This window comes from Diabrotica virgifera, chromosome 5, assembly GCF_917563875.1.
Source record: "Diabrotica virgifera virgifera chromosome 5, PGI_DIABVI_V3a".
In the NCBI taxonomy this organism is placed as follows: Eukaryota; Metazoa; Arthropoda; class Insecta; order Coleoptera; family Chrysomelidae; genus Diabrotica; species Diabrotica virgifera.
In genome coordinates this window covers 41,999,247-42,019,075 of record NC_065447.1, presented here as the reverse complement: position 1 = coordinate 42,019,075, position 19,829 = coordinate 41,999,247, and the positions used below count along the sequence as shown (strand labels likewise).

General features: G+C 32.6%; 1 protein-coding gene across 3 annotated transcripts in view; it reads left to right on the top strand.

Annotated features, from left to right (window-relative positions):
- LOC114342800 (uncharacterized) overlaps positions 1–19,829 on the top strand; it is a 245,290-nt gene that overhangs the window by 92,658 nt on the left and 132,803 nt on the right. The window contains exon 2 of one of the 3 annotated variants that reach the window (XM_050652436.1): positions 17,860–17,905. The exons of the other annotated variants lie outside the window; for them this stretch is intronic. The gene's annotated coding sequence lies outside the window, so the exon portion shown is untranslated. The remainder of the gene's footprint in view (positions 1–17,859; positions 17,906–19,829) is intronic. 3 annotated transcript variants of the gene reach the window in all.

The following is a 19,829-nucleotide window of genomic DNA, read 5'->3' as shown; positions in this document are numbered from 1 at the left end:
TATCATTTTTCGTTTATAAATAAGGAATTGTCAAGATTGGATCGAATTGAACAGAACAACTTAGAACGGGATCCTACAACATTCACAAGAAATAATACGAGGAAAATATCAATACCATATATAAAAGGACTATCCGAGAAACTTAAAACAATAGGAAATAAATTCAACATTTCAACAACATTCAAAACAACAAACACATTGAGATCTATTCTATCTAAAACTAAACCTAACAATGAACAAGAGAACAAAGAATTGCATTTATAAAATACCTTGTGAATGCGAACAATTTTATTTAGGTGAAACATCAAGACCATTAAACGTTAAAATAAGTGAACATCAGTCTTATATTAAAAATAGAGAATTTGATAGATCTCAGATATGTCAACACGCATGGGATAATGAACATAGAGTTCAGTGGAGAGATTCAAGTATAGTCCTGAAAGAATCAGATAGTAAAAAGAGAAAAATCAAAGAAGCGGCTCTAATTATGCTAAATGAAACCAATTGTGTCGCAAGTTCCTCGGTAGAATACAGTAGGATGTGGTTACCCATACTGAAAGAGGAAGTCAATAAAAAGAAAATACCACGATTAGTAAGTCAATAACATATCGAATTAGTACATATTTTATATTTTAGTATTTCTTATTGTATATCTATGTATTATTAATATTATTTAAAATCTAAACATATTAAAGTCAGAATTTGGTATTAGTTTTTGAAAGTAAATTAAATGTAAGACCAAATACTTACGATGTCGGGATAGTATCACGAGGTTTTTTCCTGGTTTTCCCTCGTGATTTACTATGGAATCTCTAATGCGAGAATTTTACTGTCATCGTTGCATTTGGATGTTTTTTTTAAAGACAGATCACATGCTATGATTTTTTTGTGACGGATATTCTTGAGTTGTGATTGATTTCATGTAATCGAATGAACTATCTTTTAGTAAAGTCGTCCCAGAAACGCAACTCATAAATATTGGCGATATCATTTTAAAGTTTTCTACTTTAAAATGTATAATATACTTCCGAATTGCCAATATGAGTTATTAAATAAATTATTAGAAGAATTTTTTTACTTAGCAACAACATTTTTGTTTAATTTAGTAGTATTTTGTATTTTGACAACGACACCCGATTTGGGCGTCGAAACGTTAATAAAATTATTTTTTCAATTTAATTGTGGCTCATTTCCCATCTAATTAGTTACTCATAAAAATGCCACAAGGAAATAGCTTCAGAACAACAGTTTCTTATGTATCTGAACCATGAGTGTCGCTTGCGACCTGGTCTTCTTCCTCTTTATAAGTAATTTTGCTTGTTGATTGGCGGATTGATACTTCTATGGAAGGTTGTCACTCCATCTTTTGCGCGGTCGGCCGATACTTCTTCTACCTATTAGTGACTTATCTCTTGCTATTTTAACGACACGGTCCTCCCCATTTTGCTTATGTGATTATTCTATTTCTTTGCTTCTATTCCGTGTCCATTTCTTCTCGTCCCTTTAGTGCCCATTCGTTTATACACTGTATGTTACATTTTTTTCTAATGTGTTCACTCTTTTTTCGATCTCTCAGTGCATTTGCTGTAATTTTTCTCAGCACTCTCATCTCTTCCGTTTCCAGTAGTCTTTGTGTTGTTGCTGTGTTGGGTCTTGTTTCTGATGCATATGCCATTATTGGTCTTACATTGGCTTTATAAATTCTTAACTTCATCTCAGTGTTAATGTCGTTTTCGCCATACTGTCTATATATTATTAAGATATCCAGTCTATTTGCTTTTTGTACTTGATCGTTCACTTTCTAGGCCAGGTCTCCATAGCTGAACAGTGTAATTCTAAGGTATTTTATTTCCATTACATGTTGTTTAACACTGATGTTATCAATTGCTATTTTACATCTGATTAGTTCTCTGTTAAATACTATTGTTTTAGTTTTTTAAGATCAGATTATCATATTAAATTGTTTTCTTATGGGGTTTGAATTAAGTGGACCACTGTGCATTCCACATATTCAAATATCACTAATGTAACTGGCTTTGTGATATTCTCTCAGATTTCTATTCATTTTAAAACATCACCTGCCGTTGAAAACTATTTTCTAAATATTTATACCCTATTAAAACATTGCCTTTGTCATTCATGGAATGCCTTAATAATGGGTCTCGAAGAACTCCGAAAACATCCTCAATAAAGACTTGTTTAATATGCAAGAAATAAACGAATAGGAAATCAGTTCAGTCGCCCAAAGCAGTTTAATTCGTTTTCTCAAACTTTGGCTTTGTTCAACATCAGTCGATAACTGATCTATTATAATAAGGTAAGACGACAAGACAACTAGCTTGATTGAATTCTACTCGTTGATCTCTCTACTCTTCCTTGTTGCGTAGTTTAGATTTTTTGGTTGTGTCTGTAACCACGTCAACGTAAAAATATAAATTTTTGTTTAGTACAATTATAATACATGTTTATTCCTTAAGAGCAAACAGTAGCGATCAACAGGTAGCAACAAACGCGTTCCAAGATTGCGGCTCTAATTTTGAATATTTTGTCGAGATATTTGGCACACATATTCGTAATAATATAATAAAGAATGGACGAACAATAATTCCAATTTTAGAAATATGTTAGTATGTGGAAATTACTCTGTAACTAAATAAAATATTGCAAAAAGGAGCCTGTACCGCCATTAAGAAAGACAAAAAAATACACTTTCTTCAAATAAACTTTTTTATCCCGTGCCTAGATTTTGTCACATTGGAACTACTAAAAATCGGTTTTTTTATAACAAGAAATCGAACGTCTCTGACTTGGCAACATTTCGCGCCTATGTGTATAAAAATTATTGTTTTTGATCATAGAGTTATATATTAGCATAGAGAGAGTGTCATTCAGAGCGAAGTGACGACACCATCTTTTTTATTTGGATTAGTGCTGTTTCACTCTTACGCATAGTAAAGCTGCTACAGTTGTCCTCCTCTTCCGTGCCTATATTCACACTGAATGTCATCATAGATTTTCGATACAATGTGTTAGAAAGAGATGCAGCAAACCAGTCCATGAGATCTTGTCGTCAGGAAGCGCGGAAGGTAGGCTCCCTCTATGTTAATATATACCTCTATGTTTTTGATAGTATAAACGTCACTGTCAGTACTGATGTTGAAAAAGTAACTATTCGTTACAAAGTACTCGTTACTTACGAATACCGAAAGTAACGATTACTATACAGAGAGGCAAATCGTTAGTTTAATTACTCTGATTACTTCGTACCAATCATATCAGAGCTCTAGTAACGACTATTGTATCTACTTTGATTACTCTGATTACTTCGTACCAATCGTATCAGAGCGAGTAACGACTATTATATCTACTTTGATTACTTTGATTACTCTGATTACTTCGTACCAATCGTAACAGAGCGAGTAACGACTATTGTATCTACTTTAATTACTTTGATTACTCTGATTACTTCGTACTTCGTGAAGGTCGTTATTATATCGGAATACCTATACAAAATACCTACCAACTGAGAAATATGCAACATATACAACAAAAGTAATCATAGTAATCAAGTCATTTTTATCCCTTAAACAGATAGGTGAAGGTCGTTGTTGTATCGGAATACCTATAGTAATCAAAGTAACGAATACTGTAAATGATTACCTACTTTATACAAAAGTAACGATTTGTAACGAGTACTCGAAAGTAACTATAATCAACATCACTAACTGTCAGTGTCGAATTACCGACGCACTGTTGCCTCACTTTTGAAAGTTCGCAGAACTTTCGCAATCTTGGACCACGTTTTTTGCTACCTGTTGATCGCTACTGTTTGCTCTTAATAAGACAACGGGAACAATAATTGCTGTTGAAAATTATTTTCCCACTTTAATTTGCCGCTAAAATTTAGATTGTCACTGTCAATACACAGAATGTTGAATTTTGTGATATTAATTATTCGTTTCATGGATAAGTGTGTATTTACCCATGAAACGAATACTTAATATCACAAAGTTCAACATTATGTGCATTGACAGTGACAATCGAATTTTGGCCGCAAAGTAAAGTGGAAAAATTGTTCTCGTTGTCTTATTAAGGGTTATTAACAATCTAAAGGCAAGAACTAATCAGCCAGATATAAATACACTGTACAAGAGTTTTGTAATTGTTATATTTATTATTAAAACCGAAGAATACGAACATTGGGAACTCACAATCAATATAAACAAAACGAAATATCTTTACAACCCACAACTCGCGATTAGAGATATAAAAAAAATACGAAGAATTTAAATATGTACAATAAAACCGAGTTGTCTGTAACCGCCGATAGAAGACATGACAAACGTTCGTTAATGCGGTACAATTATTGACCTTGTGGGTTTTTGTTAACTCTGTTCAGGTAAACCTATGTAGGGACAGTGGTAGCGATGGAAGGAACATCGAAACGAGACATGCAGGAGAAAATACAACAGGGTCGAAATGTGGTACAAACACTCAAATCGTTACTTTGGTCTCCTAAAATTAGTTTACGAACAAACATAAAAATCTACAATTTATTTTTATTGGGTTGTAGAACCATTTTTGACGTACGTATCTGAATATTGGCAAATGACAATGAAGACAATGAAAGAGAAAAAACTGGAAGTAGTAGAAATGGACTATCTTAAAAGAGCGTGTCGAATATCCAGATTTGATCACATCTCAAATAAGGAAATAAGAAGAAAAACCGGATTTACAATACCGTAGTTACAATAGAATTCAAACTATTATGGTACGGGCATGAAATGCAAATGAAAGATGAACTATGACCAAAAAGGTCTTAAACTATGCTCCATGGAATAGAAGGAGAGAAAGACCAACATTAGAACGGAGAGAAGGAATCAGATCAGGCCCCGCGCTTAGGTGACTGGCGCCGTGGGCAAATGGTCTACTGGCGTTCCCTTTTTCGGCACTTTCTTTAATAAGTCTTGTTTATCACTCTCCTTCTTTGCAGCACGCTTTCTGAATTCAGAACCACTTAGTTTTTTGTTCATTTTTTAACAAAATTATCACTCACTTTGTCCCAAACAATAACTACACTTAGTACACTTGTCATTTTGTCAAACAATAAACAAACAAAGTTTGAGGTTATAAGATTGTTGGTAAGACAGCGGAAGATGAGCGCATGCGCGGATGCACCGGCACCGGCTGTACCCAACGGTACAAGTACTGCCAACAGCGTATTAACTGATTGCAGTGTTACCAGCTCTAATATTATTATTATTTAATATATGAATAATAATGCTTGCTATTAACTTATCATTATTATGTTTCTCACTATTTTTATTTTACATTTCCGGTAGCCTGTATTATACGAGTATTCACTTAAAATAAAAACCTTATCTTGTAAAAGGTATATTTAAAATCCCTAAAAAGGGCTGTATCACAACAAAACGTTTTCGGAATCAATATTCCATCATCAGTGTTATCACAGGTTTACATGCTTTAAGCCACCAAAATGTACGGGTAAAAACCCTTAAATTTATTTTAAATAGTTCGGGTTACATTGTATTATCCGATTTTAAAGGATATTAAAAATATTTCCAGATTAACCCCTGGCATCACATGACATCAACCATACTAATTGGGAAATTGTAGGTAGAACCTTACATGGCAGAATTTAGGTGACCTAAACTCTGCCGGTGACGTAAAATAGGTGTTAGGTGTTTATTTGTTAATAACTAAGTTTCTCGTCCGAATTGTGACGGGCATTTTGTATTTATAATGTATTAGGTATATAGTTTACGACGACGTGTCGTGAAGAAGCCTAAACTTCAGCATGATAATGACCCCGATTTTATTTTGTCAGATTCAGACACGGAAGAAATTGAGGAACCGAAACTTCAGCATGATAATGACCCCGATTTTATTTTGTCAGATTCAGAGACGGAAGAAAGTGATCAACCGAAAATTCAGCATGATAATGACCCCAATTTTATTTTGTCAGATTCAGAGACGGAAGAAAGTGAGGAACCGAAACTTCAGCATGATAATGACCCCGATTTTATTTTGTCAGATTCAGAGACGGAAGAAATTGAGGAACCGAAATTAAACATAAAAGGTTAAAATAAAGTGAAGATTATTAGTGATATAACTTTGAGAGCTGCAAATGTTGTTCCTGAAGAATCTGATTCCAAAGGTGAAGAAGAAGATAAGGAAGACTGTCTCCATTTTATTCAAGACATCTTGGTAGATATATGTATCTGTTGAAAGGGCAGAAAACGACAATTTAACTAAAACAGGGGAAATCCGTAAACGAAAGAAATTTAAAGAGAGCCTAGCAATGAGAAAAAAAAAAGAAAATTAACAGCCACAATTGCTAAGCACCGTGTAAAACCATCTTGTATCTCTTGCAAGAGGAGATGTTCCGAAAAAATTACAGAAGCGAGACGAACAGAAATAAATGGAGAATTTTGGAAATTGCAAAAAGACGAACAGAAAAATTTTATTTTTAATAACGCTCTGAACAAGTAACCAAACGGAAAACCACAGCTAGTGTTGTATCTAGAAGGTCGAAAAGTTTTTTAAAGTAATTGTTATGGAATTAGCTGACTTTTTTGAATGACAAGATGGTACTTCTGCATATAAACTGAATAAAATTAATACCAGGCCATACCTAAATCAAATGGTTCAAGTAAATTTTTCTATAGGTAAATATACTTTTTCGTACAAAACCAGCTTCACCTCAGAGACAGAAAGTGAAGTAAACATTCTGAATGCAAAGATTGCAAAACGGAATGACAAAACCTTCACCCAATTCCATTCCTAGAGGCATAACGGCTGAAAGAAAACAAGTAATTATATCCAAACTGTGTGAACACATGCCTAAAAGCAGACAAACGTTTTAGAATAATTTACCAACTTCAATGGAACCTGGAGCTTTACATGATTAAAAAAACTAATTATGACTTTATGTTATTTTGTTTATCTTAATAAACTATAACTTTGATTAAGATAAGACTTTTTACTTTACCTTATTTTTATGATTTGTTAGGATTAAATGTCGTATCTATCAAAAGTCTAATTTCAAATACTCTGAAAGAAAATTGCACGCACTCATTAAATTTGTACTCAAAAAATATATTGCGATGTTGTAACAAGATTTTTAATGAGTCATTACAGTTGATGGCAGTTAATCAAATCTAAAACATGGAATATCTCAAAATAGGGATTTTGTCAGTTACGACTTCTATTCTTAACAGGGCAGTATAGTACCCAAAAATTCCATTTGCAACCTGCCTGCTCAAGTGTCCCGACAAAAACCTTATTTCTCTGGACTAAACAGTTGAATTAGAGAACAATATTGAACTAAGTTATATTTATGGGAGTTATATGAGAATATATGGGAGTTAAATTAATAATGGAACAGAAGAACCAGAAATTCAAAGAAGATTAGTAAGGAAAAAAAGCTAATTTTTATTGCATAAAAATATTTCATGACATAGTTTCAAAATACCTGATGATTTAGATATGCATTGCCCATTAACGTTAACATCTTGTTCACCTCGGAATGTGGTTTATTGAATCTCAAACGAAAATTAATTGATAGTTTAATACGAGCGGACTGTCTACTAAATTAACATTTTATATATCGCTCGATTGTCTAGACTAGACCTTTTAATTAACTAAGAATCGTAACTATATAAGTACAGTGGAAGCTCGATTATCCGTCTCTCCATTAACCGTTACCTCTGTTAACCGTCAGAGTCCGTACATAAGTTGTATTGAGTACATACGAAAAAAATTTGAGCCATCAATTCATTTTTTTAGCATTGCGATAAGCCAAACGAAATTCGCTGAAATGTACAATGCGGTAACAAATGAAGTTATGGCTGAATCAACTGTTTTGTTTTCGTTGGCTAAAGATGACTTAAGGAATGGTTAATTTGTGATAAGGGCGCAAGTGGCTATCGATTGCTGACAGATGATGGAATCGTTGAAATGGCAAAACAGAGGCTGACGAAACAGCTTGCACTTGACAAAGATTTGCCTAAAGAAGCTAGGGAAGCTACATCGCACATGCAACCATTCATCGAGTGGTATTCTCGACAAGAAGAATCCAATAAAGTAGTGTAACAAAAGAGAAATCTTGGCCGACCGCCGTATAACAGTAAATACCTCGAGAATGACGTCATCGAATGATCTAGGCTCTAGGCCTCGGCGGAAAGGAGGAGGAACTTCTCGAACGTACGACCCGTAGGCGGAACACGCTGATAGCTAGAGATGGGCGTCGATTGTTCCAGAATAACAACTGGGTATAAATACGGGCATATTTGTAAATAAAGTTTAGTCTTAAGCTAAAGTTTGTAAAGTAAACTTGTATAAATAAATAATAAAGTCGTATATAAATACCCGAACGCTCGTTTATTACAGTAGATTGCATGATCTTACGCCGATTAAGAAATTCAGCCCTTGCAAAATGTGAAGTATCAGTAAAGCAAACAAAGACTTCAGAATATTTTAAACCAAATTCGACAATATTAACACAAATTCCTCTTATTGTATTATCAAACAAAACACACAAATAAAATTTGAGGGTTGTATTATCAATTTTTAACTTTTTTTAATGTTCTGTTAACCGTCTTTTCGATTATCCGTCATACCCTTGGTTCGGTGCCCTGACGGATAATCAAGGTTCTACTGTATGTACATAATTTTTATTGTATTCTTGTCAAATTTCACTAATTTCAGTATATTAAACTAGGTAGTACTACCGTAGTAGTTTAAGCATCAACCCATCTGTAAAAATGCCACCATAATCCTAATCATTCACTGAAATGGCAACTTAAACACGGTTTTAAATTCTGTGTGGTAACTGGTAATATCATGCTTTAAGAACATAATTAAGTAGGTCAATCTGTAGTAGTATCCTAAACTCATGAATCTAACCCTAACCTAATATTATATTCTCAATCTTAATATATTCCATAAAAGTGACCATTATAACGATAGTGACCTTCAAACATGGAAATTATATAACGACTTTATTATACCTGCCGACTGTTTTTAACAAGACACATAGAAGATCGACAATATTGTTAGAAATGAGGTTATTTGTGGCATCTCACTTCTAAGTTATAACCGGTTATTAGTTTATTACAAAGAGAAAATGTTAAAATTGTCTATTTTAAGCATGAGCTTTTAAGTCAAAACGTAAGAAATAAAGATATTCTCTTATAGACCGGCCTGTATCGTCGCCCCCGCTAGCAAAATTAGTCCGATTCGATTTTCTTGCACAAACTTACTCAAACGGATGTCATAACATATCCACAGGGTGCCTGGCGGTGCCGTGGTCGAAAAATGTTTAAACATTTTTTTTAAACAAATTCACAAAAATAATTTTTTCATTGCGAACGATTTTTTTAGATAATTTGGGTTATTCTCTTGTGATTTTTCTCTAAAATTGATTGTTGCCAATTTATATGGCCATTTTCGCATTTTTCAAATTTGAAATCGCGAATAACTCGACAACAATCAATTTTAGAGAAAAATCACAAGAGACGTTTTTTTGCTCAGAATGTCCCACATTATCCAAAAAAAGATTTGTTCGAAGTGAAAAAATTATTTTTGTGAATTTGTTTAAAAAAATTGTTTAAACAATTTTTTGATCACGGTCGGCACCGCCGCGCCCGGCACTCTGTGGATATGTGTATCTTTTTGAGTAAGTGATATATCCTGGACTATACCGCTAATTGTTGATAGTTAAAAATAACAGCTTTGTAATAAAATAATGACAAAAATCTCTTCAGGACGTTGAAGGTGTTTGAAACTTAATTTGGTCACTTTTTGAATTTCATAATAATAATTTTTAATCGAGTTATTTAAGCCTTGAAAATGGCCATTTTCTCATTTTTCAAATTTTTAATCGCATATACAGGGTAATTGATTAGTGGGGTAAAGCTCAACAGATTCGCTATAGTAGATAGCAGTAAAAGTTACTAACAAAAATTTTAACCACCTTTATTAATGCCATATTTTGTTACGTATTGTCAAAATTTTCAAGAATGATTGATGTTGATAATTTTCTTTATATCAAATACAGGGTGAGTCAAAACGCAAGTACATTATTTTCTCAGTAGTTTTAAATGGAACACCCTATATTTTATATCACTATTGAAAAGTACCGTTACCGTACTTTAATTTTTAGATAACATTCCCTATGTCTAAATTTATTTGTTTTCGAGATATTTTCATTTTTCCATGGACCAGTAGCGTGTCCACCCAAATCACCAGAATTTAATAAACTGGACTGATTTTTTTGGGGTTACGTTAACAATGAAGTTTATAAAATACCTCCAACAACAAAGGATGAGATGAAAAAAAAAATACAAAGTGTATTTCGATGTGTTAATTTACAAATGCTTCGTAGAGTACGTAGGTCATTGAATGATCGTTTTTAGGCGTGCATAAATATGTTAGGAGTTAATTTTAAACATCTTATGTAATTAAATATTAAAAATATTTTATTAAAAGTAGCTTCTATTTTTTTCAAACATGTCTTTTTGCAAAATGTATTACTGATAAATTATTTTTCGTTCTTTATTTGTTACATTTACATACAAAAGTAGTGTTTAATTGTCTTCACAAAATGTTGTATTTTGTGTTTGTGTGTTTTTTTGTAAAGTTACTAATTTTCTTTCTTTAGTTGTTACATTTACATAAAAAAAGTAGTTTTTAATTGTTTCAAAAATGTTGCATGTTGTGGTTGTGTTTTGTTTTGTAAAATGTATTACAGTCGAACCCGCTTATTAGAATCCCTGTTATAGGAATATCCCGGTTTATGGAATATAAATTCAAGTTCCCGAAACATTTCCATTTACTCCTTAATAAATTTATCTGTTTATTGGAATAGGATCTAACTAGATAATACCGCTTATTAGCATATTTTGCAGGTCAAAGAATATTTTTTTTTACAATTTACTACAAATTTAAATTATGTTTGGTATTATGGTTTGTCGTCAACGGCCGGTAGTGCTGGATTAGATATTATTAGGGTAATAGCTATTTGTATAACAAGGGAGGAAAGTGTAACTTTTCCTCCCGAGAATGAAGTTTACTGCCCGACGCGTAGCGGAGGGCAGTAATCATTCAAGGGAGGAAAAGGCACTTTACTCCCATGTTATACATATGGTTTTTCCACCTTCCTCAAATAACAAGTCATTTTGTCATTTTTACTTAATTTATTTATGTAACTAACCAACAAAATTTATTAGAACTAAAACAACAAGTAGGTACAATATAACTGTCAGCTGTCAAATATAAGTCAAATTATTAATGTAAACATTGTTAAATAAAAATAACAATTTACTGTTTTTTACCATTCTGCAAAATACAGGATGTTTTATAAATAAACGTTAAAATGTATAGATACTCCGTAATAGAAAATAGATATTATACAGGGCGTCAATAAGTTATATTTCATGAATGAAATATTATGACGTCACTTTTACTTTTCCTCCCTAGGGAGGAAAAATATTTTCCTCCCTAGGGAGGAAAAGTACAACTTTGCTCCCTACAATCAGGTCCGGAAAAGTATACTTTCGGTAGAGGTAGGTGGAAATAAATATTTATTACTTTGTTAGGAATACCAATTCGATCTTTAGCATAGCCGACAAATGCATGGGTTATAAAATAATTTTTATTTGTCTACACAAAGGCACTGTTGCCTGTTATAAAATTGTTAGAAGCAGTTTAGTTAGAATTCACTCAGAGAGTATCTACTTGTTTGTAAGATGGAATTATGGCTTTGTTAAATTCGAAAAGAAGAGAAAAGAACAAGAATGTAACAATCCATTTCTTGACGCCAATAAAACTTCTATTCAACCAATGGATTAAGGATGACCACACGGATTAACAACGAAAAAGCTATAATTACCAATAATTTCTCAAGAAAAAAAAAGTAATTTTGTTATATAGGTATGCATTTTAATAAGAAAATATTTACATATCTACATGTTGCATACATTTCATATTAATTATATAATGTATTCATTCACATACATGTAATGTAATTTGGTATTTAACACATACATAGATTAGTACTAGTTACACTACTGTATTATTGACGTAAAAAGACCTAAAACCATTTACATACACTGAATATGTAGGTACATATAATATGATATACATATTGGCATAGTATGTAATAAAACTACATATTGGCATAGTATGTAAAACTACACATTGGCACAGTATGTAAATAATATTATTACGTATATTCGGTAACACTTATTTCGACTAGCCACCAATGATCGGTTATTAGAATATCCCGGTTATAAGAATATTTTTGCGGGTTCGCCTGTACTAATAAATTATTTTTATTTCTTTATTTGCTACAGTGTTACATTGATTACCAGATTGATCATCAGTAATCGTCAATTGTCAATTCAGTCATGGCTTACTTAAAATTTAGATAAATTTAGACACCTAAAATAATTTGCTTTTAAAAACGAAAATATCTTGAAAACTAATAAATTTGGACATAGGGAATGTTATATAAAAATTAAAGTACGGTAATGTTACTTTTTAATAATGATATAAAATACAGGGTATTCCATTTAACATTACTGAGAAAATAATGTACTTGCGTTTTGACTCAGCCTGTATTTGATATAAGGAAAATTAGCAATGTCAATAATTCTTGAAAATTTTGACAAATAAAAAAATATGGCATTAATAAACCATTGCTGCTGTGCTTATTTTTATTTATACAGGGAGTTGAACTTGTTACGATTTTCATATAAAATTGGTTATAACTTTGTAAATACCCTTTATAACTTAACAAACCTTTATATTTTTGTGATGGAGAAGTTAAGTAAGTGTGGTTGGTCACTTCGAGTAGAGAACAGCAGGCCTAGGCCTCTCCGATGATGACTCCAATAAGAGTCGAAAATCGTCGATTCAGAGTGCTGGACTGCGCTCCCTGTTTTAAGTGAAAAATAAGATTGTTTTGCCTTCGCATTGCAACTGAATAAAAATGCTATACATTTTTATTTTTATTTAATAATTATTAATTTCTTTTATGTTCTATTTAGCTTTTGTGTGTTATTTAGTTTGAAATAATTAATATTTTTTACATTTTTATATTCTTTACTCAAAACAAAGACATGTCAAAATTTCGATATCATTTCAGTCTCCCCTATAGGGCTTTTCCCTATTCTGCCAAAATGAAAACTGATATGTATATGCGACGACTGTATGCCACAGCGGTTGAATACTGCAATAATTCCGCTTCTCTAGACGACCTCTGGCAAACTACATTATATCACAGACCGTATCAAATCGGTCGTATACGACAGCCGTGGCATGAAATACTTATTGAACTGTCGGTCGTATACGACCGCCTGGCAGTCAACCTGTTAAGTTAACACAAATTTCAATACAAGCATTTAAATGTAAGATGAAAAGTGTCTAGAAAAGCAACATATTTAAAAAAAATCACAAAGAAAATGGAAAAGATCTAAGTGCCAAGTTATGGTCATGGAAATGATCTATATCCATGATCTATGTCAGTACTAGGCACTTAGAATTTTTCTGAAAAACACACACTCACATTCTGAGTGAAATAGAAAAATGTAACAGAAAAAGATAAAAACTGAAGACGGGATTCAACCCAACGCGAAAAAGATTAAACGCCACGTGAAATGGAAAAATTTCTGTCAAAATTTGGTATTTATGACCCTTACGATAACACCAAATGCTAAAATTTATTGTCATGTGGATCGTCTCGTCAGGTACGATCAGTGACGTGGTAATTTTATGGTCAAACTACGTTTTGTTTTAATTTTTATCATTGTGAGAATTAACCAACCTACTAATATTTTTACCTCCACCACTGAGAACTGGTTGCCTTTATTCTTCAGGACATATGCTTTGACCCATTTTATCACAAAGTAAATATTACTAATTTTACGGTCTTGTAGGGTGGTAACTGCGTTCTCTTTCTTTTTTACTATTATATATTATCATATCTCTCTTTGCCGACGTCTAAATTTTTACACTTGGAGCTCGCGTCAACACGCGCTTCAACCTCGTCGTGAGATTTCCCTATAACGAATTCAGGCACTGTTAGCAGCTTAACCACATCTTGATGGCTTTTTAAACGAGAAGGAAATCACGTTGGCACTTCAATCATATACTTATGCATTGGCCTTGGCACATAGGTTATTTTGGTGGAAAAATCGGGAAACAGGAAATTTTGATTTTGGCACTTAAATCAATTAGCCCCGTCACTCTACAATTTTATTTAATTGTTCCAAATGTCTGTTGTATGTCTAAAGTCTGAAGCAATGGCTCAATCCCTGTTGTGCTTATCCGTACGTTTTAACGTACAAAATGAGATTTTGGAGACAATAATTACTGCAAATGTCTGGCCTGCGTGTATGTATTTGGTTATTTTTGTGGGAGCTAATCTAATCTCTTATATTTCTCAGCCACAGACGCCACAGACGCCACAGTATTGTTTAGAATTTGCAACCTTATGCGTTTTGATATCACTAAAAATGATGATTACGAAGTTACGAGTATAATAAACTATGATATAAGTGTTTCTCTTAATTTTAATTTAGTCAGCATTAAAAGATGATTAATCTTCAATGAATTAAGTTTTAAAAATACATTAATAAAAATATTAGCTGCTTTGTGAACATGAGTCACATCCTAATTTATTTTTATAATATGCTGGTGGTTAAAGCAACAAATATTACAATAGTAATATGTATTGTACAACAAGTGAGAGAAAAGACATATTTCTCACGAGCGCAGAAGTTTGTTGGCACGAGGCGAGTGCCGCAAATCAAGCAAGGGAGAAATATGTCATTTCTCCTGTGTTGTACACTTACACTGTACTTTTTCTATGGATGCAGTTTTGTCAAGAGTTCAAACTTCAAAATTAAATACTTTAGGTGCTTTTAGGTATAATATATGCATAAATTGAAATAAAATACATATACATGTAGATACTTAATATTCTTAAAATTTATATACGTTATTTATTTAAAATTCTAGTTAACAGTTATTTTTGAACAGTTTTGAAAGGTAATTTCTGGTAAGTTTTTGCTTCAACTCATTTTGTTTGACAACATTAATTGTGTTTGTATTGTGCATGTTACCATGGAAACGGCGATCATGTGGAAAACCGTAGGAGAACCCGCGAGAAAAAATATTTCTTACTGCAATGGCCGACTTTTCTCACTGCGTGAGAAATTGTTCGTTTTGAATGTATGTAACTAGTGAGAGAAGTTGTACATTGTATAGCATCCATAGAAAAAATAGAGTAAAATAAATTTAGAGTAAAATATTATGTATTGGCTTTTATAAAACAAATATCAAATTATTAAATTATCAGTAGTAATTGCACAAGAGCTCTAAAATTCTATATTAATTTTAGAGTTCGAGTGCAATTTGTTGCGATTATTTCATGAATAAAACTGTTCAAAACCAAAATTTTATTGTAATTTATATATGTAAGTACCAATTAGTGAAATTAAACACACAGTTGTTATAAATATGTATTTGACGGTTGAAAGTCATCACTTTTATAATTTTTAAAACATTTGTCATTAATGTCACTGAATGTATTTTTTCGTAGCAACGAAGGGCATCTGAATTAATATGCTTAACGACGGGAGATTATCAAAAATTATCACCTTAATTTGCATGTCTGTAGCTTTCTATTGGTCAGAATCTCCTATGAATAAAATAATCTAAATTATTTAAAGTATCAAATGACTGGATTTGTGCACAACAACGCGAGAATAATTTAATACTATTGTTGTAAATAATACAAAATATATGTGGCAGGTGGCAGGTTCTAAAAGGGCCAATGTCAATTTTTTGCTTTTTTTGGACAGCTTTTTTTTGAATTCAGTGTTGACAAAACAAAACCGCAAAAAATTGACATTGGCCTTTTTAGCATCAAGCCATAGATATTTTCTTGTATGTTTTACTCTAATTTTACTTCATATTGTCTTTATACCGGGTGCCCACTTATATTTTCCCCCATTTTAACTGCCTATAACTTCTAAACGGCTCAAGATAGAAATATGCGGTTTTCGCTGAAATGTTTTATTTTAGTAAAAGTTTTGTCTGAATGGATTAGGTTTTTTATATCACTCTAAATTACGAAAAAATGGCGAATTTTTGAAAAAAACTTTGTTGATTTGTTTTAATGGGACACCCAGTATATTTTTTGTAATTTGAAAGAACGGTCATTCACCTATCCAGCGATATAAAGTTTTTTAAAATCGGTTGTCAAATGGCTGAGTAATTAATTTTTAAAATGAGAGGTGCAACGTGTATATCACATACAGTCCTGTCGCCAGGGGGTACAACGGCCTCCTAAATTCAGATGGACTTACCCAAATTTTTTTTATGTATTTTGACCCGTAGAACACGAATTTTTTGGGTAACAGTTGATCGGGATCTCGATAATATTGTTATAAACAAAGATCTTGAGGAATTACATAACAGTGATTTTTCGCAAAACAAAACATTTTTTTGTATTTTTTGGGTGATTCTTAGCAAAAAATGGTCATCCTAAATTCTTAGGATGCATAATTTTCGAGATAAACGCGGTTGAACTTTCAAAAAATTGAAAAAGTGCAATTTTTAAACCAGAATAACTTTTGATTAAAAAATAAAATAGCAATTCTGCTTACTGCATTTGAAAGTTCAGGTATAATTCTATCGGTTTTGATTATTGGCATTGCTAAAAATTAAGTTTTTATTTGTTAAACAAAGCCATAAACACATAGTGTTTACCGTGCCAAATGCATGCGTTTTAATGTACATAATCTACGTAAAAATTGTCTGTATGCGCGCCTACTCGTTCGATTTCAAATGAGAAATGCATTGAAAACATCATTCAATCACTATGTGTTTATAGCTTTGTTTAACAATAAAAAATTAATTTTTAGCAATGAAAGTAATCAAAACCGATAGAATTTGACTTGAACTTTCAAATGCGGTAAGCAGAATTGGTATTTTGTTTTTCAATCAAAAGTTATTCGGGTTCAAAAATTGCAATTTTTCGATGTTTTGAAAGTTCAACCGAGTTTATGTCGAAAACTATGCATTCTACGAAAAAACTTGTAAAAACATTTTTTGCTTAGAATGGCCCAAAAAATATTATTTCAAAATTATTTTTTTATTGTTAAACAAAGCTATAAACACATAGTGTTTCCCGTGGACAATACATGTTTTGTTTTGCGAAAAATCGCTGTTATGTGATTCCTCAAGTTCTTTGTTTATAACAATATTATCGACATCCGGATCGACTGTTACCAAAAAAATTCGTGTTCTACGGGTCAAAATACATAAAGAAAACTTGGATAAGTCCATCTGAATTAAGGACGCCGTTGTACCCCCACTGGCGACAGGAGTAATAACTAAATAACATATCTAAGCAAATTGATATTATGTTATGTGATTTCCACGTTGCATCTCTCATTTTAAAAATTAATTGCTCGGTCATTTGACAACCGATTTTAAAAAAATTTATATCGCTGGTTAGGTAAATGACCGTTCTTTCAATTTACAAAAAAATATATACTGGGTGTTTCAATAAAAAAGTCAACGTTTTTTTTTCAAAATTCCGCCATTTTTATTTAAAAGCGATATAAAAAATTCAATCCATTCAAACAAAACTTTTACTAAAATAAAACATTTCAGCGAAAACCGCATATTTCTATCTTGAATCGTTTAGAAGTTATAGGCAGTTAAAATGGGGAAAAATATAAGTGGACACCCGGTATTAGTATGATGTAAAATATTTTTTATCCTGTCCATTGACCCTTAAATAAAGTTATATTTTTGTTTCAGGTAAGCAGTATGCAAATTCTAAATACACTAGAACATTACCTTAAAGGTAAGTAAAATTACGGTCCTATTTCTTTCTGGAAGCCTCTCTTATAAAAAGGGTTAAACTTTAGCCAATTAGCTTATTGAACATTTTCTATCAACTATTAACCCGGTAGCAGTCGCGCCGTTAGAAAAAATCTAACATTTTATCCTTTTCCGTGATAACTTGATGAACAATTTTTCAACATAACTTTCCACTCGTAAGTGCCTAGAGGAAGATTGTAGTAATGCGTAGGTATTTTTTTTATTTTTTAAATTTTTTTAAATTTTTTTGTGGAATTTATGGCTTTGGTGAGAACCATTTAGCTTTAAAATTGTTAGAAATATATATTTTTAACATAACAAGTAAATAAAAAAATTATAAAATACCGCAACCATCGGCATTTTAATATTTTCGTGTATTCAAATGGCTCATTGCGAAATCGTAGCACATCAATAGATAAAATAACCTATAGATTAGGCTAGGTCCGAAAAATAGCGTAACGCGGAGCAGTTCAGGTCGGTGGTCTATCTATCTCTCTCTACCGGCGTTTAGCTTTCTCCCTCTAGCATATGATGGCCGCTGCCGCTGTGTCTGTGTCGTTCCATACTCCCACCGCTTGGTAGATACGCTCACACTCATACGACAGACAAATATAACTAGACCACTGTACTTGATATTGGCGTTACAGCCCGATACACTGAGTGGCATATCCCTAGCCTGGTCTACTGTTAAGCGCGTGATACACACGCAAACTTTAAGTACGCGGGTTTAAAGATCGCGGACTTGCTCGGCTCGCCGTCGGTGATACACGGCATACTTAAAGTACGCGGTCGCCGTCGGTGGTTTGTGCTATTTAGGAATTTTATCGTATTATATACTTCGTATCGTATCCTATCGTATTATATATTTTTAATACTAATAAAAAAGACGAAATCGAAAAGTGTGGGTAACATAGCTTAAAATAGTGTTTTACGGTTTTCTCAAAACTTATAAAATGTAACTTGTCTCCTTTCAACAATAAACGATTGAATTATTTCTAGGCAATTTGCTTAATTAGTGAAAATATAAGTGTAACTTTAAACGCAATTACATGATGGCTCGAGGCTCGCGGCTCGTGGCAGTGATACACGTACGGGTTACGAGTAAGATTTCAAACTTGTTGGATCGACGGCGGACTTAAAGTAGCTGTGATACACGCGCGAAAAAGGTCGTCGAGCCATAAGTTCGCGTACTTACTCGCGTGTGTATCACCCCTTTTAACATGTCTCTGAGCACATCGCGCTGAGTCATTCGAATGCACGAAAATATTAAAATGCCGATCGTTGCGGTCCTTTCCGTAGCGGGCTGTTCCGTATAAGTGGGCGCCGGTCTTTATGGCTTTGTACATTTGGATTTTGGAATGTCTTGAAAGAAGCTTTGACCTTATTAGATGTTGAACGGCAAAGAAAGATTTATTCCCCGCCAGTATTCGTACTTCAACCTCCCGTTCTCCTGTATTGTCAAGCAATTGTCAGAACAATATTTACGCAAATGATCAAGAATAACAACAAATCCTTTGATACTAATTCAGGACTGAATGTTGCAGCATTCATGGACTTGATGTTTGGGATGTTAAAAGTCACTTGATTGAACGTTTTTGGCAGTTTTTGTTAACTTTCCTAACACTGATAGCAATGAACCTTAACAGATCTACTTTTTTCAAGCATAAATATTTATTATTTTAAGCCATAAATATTTATGGATTGTATGTAAAGGATATGTGATACAAAAAGTTTCAGAACAATATTAATCCTATTTGGTAGTAATGGCGTAGTGATAGTCTAGTGACTTAATTAAGAGCAAATATAATTAAAGTGAGTAAAGATCAATTAAAAGAGGTTGTGAAATGAATACTGCTTTGTTTGGAACAAAATTATTGGTTAATTGTGTTAGTAATCCAATTAAATCA